The following is a 5,993-nucleotide window of genomic DNA, read 5'->3' as shown; positions in this document are numbered from 1 at the left end:
TCATGTCTCCGAAAAGCACCCCACCCACCCCGCATTGGACATGCATGCCATATAGACCATAAATAAAACACTTCTGGGACACATCCAGTAACCAGGAAGGCCAGTAACCAGTTTGGCTGCCTGCCTGCCTCCTTCTGTCTTGGCATTCCCCAATGCAGCCCTCCATCCATCCATATCATATCAAGGGATTACTCAAGGGACCCTGGGAGCATATTGTGAATTGGTGTTTTATCCTATTGTATTGTGTTTCCTGGCAATGGCTATACTGGAAAAAAAAATGTATTCACCAGTTGACTACCAATGGCATTGTTGGGTAAAACAAAAATGTGTATGCTGTTTTAGCTTTATTGAGATTTCTCAATCGAATTGGTTGCAATTCAATTTATTGTGAAAAAAATAGAGATGAGGAACATGAAATTCAGATTTGTACTTGCTCCTGCTTGATTTCAGGGCATGGACCTGGCAGCGGGAGAGTGGTTAGCAGCTAGCCAAGGGCAGGAGTGCTGTAGCTTCCCAGGCTGGACACAAAGCTGGTCAGGGCCTGTATTTCAGGCACCCCCCTGGCCTCCCCTCCAGGCACCTCAATAAATGTCTGGGGATAGCCATCTGCTGCATAACACTTCTGGCCTCTCTATAGGGAGCAGAGTGCTTTTTGAAACCCTAGCCTTGGCTGATTAGTAGCTCCCTGCTTAGCTGAGACTCATCTGATGAGGACATGCCAAAACCTAGTGTTCTTAAATTTGGATGAAAAAAGTTCTCCCACAATGATGCTTTCTTTGAATACACTTGATTCTGCAGAGGCCTAGAAGTAGCTGAAGGGATTACCCTGGGCTGCCTTAGGAGTGTTGCTCCTCATTTCCCTCTCACCTTCTCCCTGTCCTTTGAGAAGGCTGAGAGAAGAGATATGGCAAGGGAGGACAAAGCAATCATGAACAAATTCTGATGAGCTGTCTCCAAGGGGGGAGCGGGTTGCAGCTGGCTGGGGGGTGGGGGTCCTGCAAACCTGGCTCTGAAAGGTGCTGCATGCAGAATTTTGTAAAGAAAACATTGCATTGCACAGAAAGCATTGAAAAGAAAATCATTTTTGCATTGCACCTCCCATAACTGTACATCCTGCAAAGAAAAATCTCAGAAAGAAAAGAAGCTGTTTTGGAGCTGCAGCAGCAGGTGTTTACCTCCCCCACCTCCCCCCACTTCGGTGACCATGCATATAAAATGCATTATAATGCATTAAAGACTTACTAAAGTCTTTAAAGACTTGCTAAAAGCTAAAGGCCCTGGGAGGTCCTTGCATGGAGAAGTTTTGCAGATTGCCTGCTTGCCGCTGGGGATGGGTGGGGTTGTTTAGTTTTTTTTTCTTACAAGAAATGCTGGCTGCACCCTAGCTAGCACTTAACAAGCATTCTGTCTCGGACGGCCAGAGCTGACTCGAGGTGATTTAGAAATTACTCGTTCGCTGGGCGGGCTGGTGAATGGAGAGGCAGACAAAGCTTAATGATTGCAAAAACTTTACTTACGCCGCTTGTAGCCGCGACGGGAGAAGAATCGATAGGTGATCAGTCTATCGATCAGCTCAGCCGCAAGTCAGATCTCTTTAGAGGCACTCTGCAACGTGCTCAAAGTTCTCCGACTTGGGCGGAAGTCGCACGAAATTTTAAACGGCTAGCAAGCCAATTACTAGCCGCCACGTAGGAATAATTTAGAACTGGCCAATAGCGGGACACAAATTTGCATTCAAATGGCGGGAACTCTCTTGCACCGGGGTTTTTCTGTTGCAACAAAAACTTTTGCTGTGCAAGAGGCTCTCATGTGGCGGGAAAATTCCATCGTGCCGAGGCACCAAAATCACTGGGTTGTGACGCATTCCACCTCCCTCCAACAATGATCCACCCTGCAACTCTTTCCAGTAATGCCATGATGCCATAAACCCCACCCCCCCAAGCACAGCATTCCCACACTGAGGCAGGCATGGTCTCTGAAAACCAACCCAACCACCCACCCACCCCAAAGAAAAGATGACACATATATAGAGCAAAAATAAAACACTTTATTGAAAATGCTGCAGCTTAACAATACAAAATATATACAAAATGTAAATAAAAAACCCCCAAAACCTGCAAATCTGAACATATTTCACTCTTCTCTTCACTCTTCATTCATTAGTGGGCTGGTTGCCACCCCTAGCGAGTTCCAAGTTCCACCCATGGAAGTTTTCTTCAAGGAAGAAGAGGAAGAGGAGTGGGGTTTGGAGCACAGTCAAAAAACCAGATTTCTCCCCCCACACACATACCAGGTCAGTGGTACATATTACCTAAATATCACCTGGAATGCTGCACATCCTGGGCATCAGGTCTGGCAGGCAGCGTCCTGCCCCTGGACTTTTGGTCGTGGTTCTGAAATGGAATGTGATGAAGTTCAGAAGGTTTGCAATATTGAGGGAAGTCATGTAACCACTTACTCCAAAGTTTCAAACTATTTGCAAAAAACTTACCATTATGGTGATGCTGCACCTATCGTCAGAAGCTATGTCCACTACAGTGGCAGCATACGACGAGGTGTGATGGGAGCACAAGGACAGGAGGGTACGTGGGCAGGGGCAGAAGGATATACACTATAGGTGGCAGTGGGGGGATGGAAGAATAAAGAGCGGGTAGAAAATTAAAGGATGATTTGCCTCCCCCATTTTAAAATAATAATAAATTAGTCTGAGCGGACCCATCCCGACCTGAACCTATGGCCACTCCACTGCATGCTGTGAGGGAGGAGGGAGGAGGATAAAAAAGAACACACAGCGGCACCTACTAGCTAAAGGCCAAACACAGCACCTGCCCCCCTTGTGGCAAAGGGGATTAATTAGAAGTCTTTGGAGTTTCTGACTGTTTGCACAAACAAATCCACAGTTGGAGCAGCATAAGCGGAGAGTGTCGCAAATTAACACATCTCTGAGTAGTGTCAGTTTAAGGTGCTAAATAGACTTTAGAGTGGTGGGAAATCCTGGGTCATGCAAACACATCTGCAGTTGCATCAGCGTAAATGGGAAATATCATTTGGTTTACACATGCCCATGTAGTCCAACCCACACTTTGCACTGAGAGCTTTTCACAGCCTCTTGAGGCTGTTCAATGCAAAATTTCCACACAAGGGGCTCAGGGTTGCTCAGAATCTGTTGTTATTGGGATGTCTATATGTTGCTTTGCAGCCAAGTCTCTGTCTTGATTATAGGCTCTATGGCCAGTGTGGAAATTTGGAGGATCTAGAGTTCAAAACCAATTTCTCTTGGCCTCTTGGTTCTCTCTGTTTCTCAGCTCCTTAAAGATGACATGGAAAAGGAAAGACAGTGGGATTTTCACATTTTTTTGCTTCCTTGAAAAACATTGGGTATGTAAAAGGGACAGAAGCTGAGGACACGTGTATCTCAACCTTCTGAAAAAGGAGAGGGACACTTGCCACTCACGATCTTACATCAGCTGTTCTGATTTAAACATTACATCTCTCTGCTCCTATGGTATAAAGGATCTAAATCACTCTCACTTTAATTGTAAGTGGAGCATGGCTATATTTACAATAGCTTCAATTTCACTTATACCACTATAGAAATAGACAGGCATCATTATTTTATTGAAACAGCATATACTGATATAATTTATCAGTATATTTGTATCAAGGTGGTTTACAACCTGTTTAATTTGCAGTGACTTGCTGAATTAAAGACAAAATGCTCAGCTGTTCACTGCAGCTTTTACTTAAAAAGAAGACTGCTTCTCCACTCCACTCCACTAAGGTGACCAGAAAAAAGGTGCCCTTTAAAATGAAACCACAGCAAACAGCTGTAGTACCTCAATGATCCTGTACATGTGGTTGATATGGCTATATGTACCCTGGGCTAGTTCACAATCTCTCACCTTCACAGGAAGGTTAAGAATTTAATCCTAAAAAGTATCCTGGTTCTACTAAACTGGTCCAAAATTATGTCTGTCCACAGACAAAAAGAGGGGAAAAAAGAAGTATGGTTGTTTTTTAGGAATTGTTTATTGCTTTGTTTTCAACTTAGAAATTCCTGTCCTGTCTGTTCTGGAAGAATTTGTGGCAAATGGAGAACTAGTGAAAATAGCCAAGAGACTGAAAGCTCTCATCAGTTTAGAAGGAAAATTATTTTGAATCCAATTGTTTAAACTTATTGGCTTCATTTTTGTTAACAGCTATTTAACTCTGATTTTAAAGAAATATATAGTTGAAAGAATACCTTTGTTAGCACAACTCCCTGTCAACAAACATACAACAGCTTCCAATAATTTCAGATGGCTTGGCACTCAGAGGTCTTCCAGCAAAGCAAAAACCAGATCATATTTGATATTCCTTGATATTTCTAAAGCAAAAACAAGCAAAATAAACTTTTTAAGCGGGGTGAGAAAGGGAAGCATGCCAGGATTCTTTATAAACCCAAGGAAGTAGGAGGGAAAAGGAGAGAAAGGACAAAACCTATTTAAAAAATCTTTTACAGGTTACCTTGAAGTCCATCTCAAAATAATTTCATGCATGCACGATCAAAGCTTTTGATCTACACACTAGTAAAAAGGATAATTATTTACTACTCAGGTTTCTCCCTGTAAACTCTGTTCAGTAGAGTATGCCAGGAACTGTCTACTCTGCTTATAAATATACAATATTTATTGTCCCACAGGAGCGCTGGGGGGCCCCCCCACTTGCTTGGCGGTGAACCCAGAAGTGGACTGGAAGTACTTCCAGTCCACTTCTGGGTCTGCTGGAGAGTGTGCTGGACCACCCCCCCATGCACCCCCAGCTCAGTGATCAGCCATGGGTGGACCCTGGGTGCCCCCCCCCAGACCCAGGAGGTACCAGTTGCCGAGCCAGGGGGTGCAGGGGGGGCCCCGCATGCTCCCTGGCAGACCCAGAAGTGGACCAGAAGTGCTTCTGGTCCACTTCTGGGTCTGCTGCTCAGTGCACTGGGGAGCCCCCTGCACTTCTGTGGGACACTCCATCTGCCCCACCATTGCAGCATTGACAAGCCACCTGGTACCTTGAGGTATGTAGAAAAAACATTTAAAGCTGTGTCTATGTATGAATCACCAGATCTTGCCAAATCTCTCCAAATCAATTTGGAGGATTCTGATTTGATTTGGAGAGATTTAAGGGTCTCCTAATTTGATTCAGATTTGGAGATTCAGCCACCAAATCAGGCTGAATCTCCACCAAATCAAACCAGGGACCAAAGCTTTGCACAGCCCTAGCGTGTACCCTATGGAGTCTAAGGAGTCCATGAGTGCGCTGCTTCAGTCCGTGAACACTCTGTTTCGGTCTGTGAGAATGCCACTTCAGTCCCACCTCCCCATTTTGGTGCAGCGCAGTCTGCTGGTGAGTGTCCCAAAGTAAGTGTCCAGGTGGGAGCGGGCAGGGTTTGCCCACCAACCTTCTCCATGCTAACTGCTGCCCAGAGCAGTGCAGTGGGGTGCTGTGGGGCAGCCATGGGCCAGACACAATCAATAGAACTGAAAGGGAGGCACGGGGGCCGGTGTGGGACACTTACCAAAGGTAAGCTCCTCACTCCTCATGCGGGGCAGACAGCAGCTCCTCCCTGAGGTGAGGCGAGGGCAGGGCCGGGGATGGGGATGGAGGGCTGGCGCAGGTGCTAGGTAAGTAGAGGAATGCAATTTTGAACTTTAGCACTTGGGTATGGAAGTAATTGCCTATATTTTCAACAGCAAATTCCCTGTGTGACTCAGATAATTGCTGACTTAAATAGTATTGTTGCTTGTACACAACATGGAGCAGTTTCCCAGAGCCGGTAGAGCCTCACACGGGGCAAGCAGTGGCTCCTCCCTGAGGTGAAACAAGGCAAAGATGCGGCCTGGGGGCTCTGCGGGCTCTGCCAGCTCTGGGGAACTGCTCCACTCCCCCACATTGCCTTGGGGAGCAAGGAGGCACATGGCATCAGGGCTGGGGAGTGGAGCAGTTCCCTGGAGCCAGCAGAGGCC

This window comes from Alligator sinensis, unplaced genomic scaffold (assembly GCF_000455745.1).
Source record: "Alligator sinensis unplaced genomic scaffold, ASM45574v1 scaffold185_1, whole genome shotgun sequence".
NCBI lineage: Eukaryota > Metazoa > Chordata > Crocodylia > Alligatoridae > Alligator > Alligator sinensis.
This window is presented reverse-complemented; position numbering follows the sequence as displayed.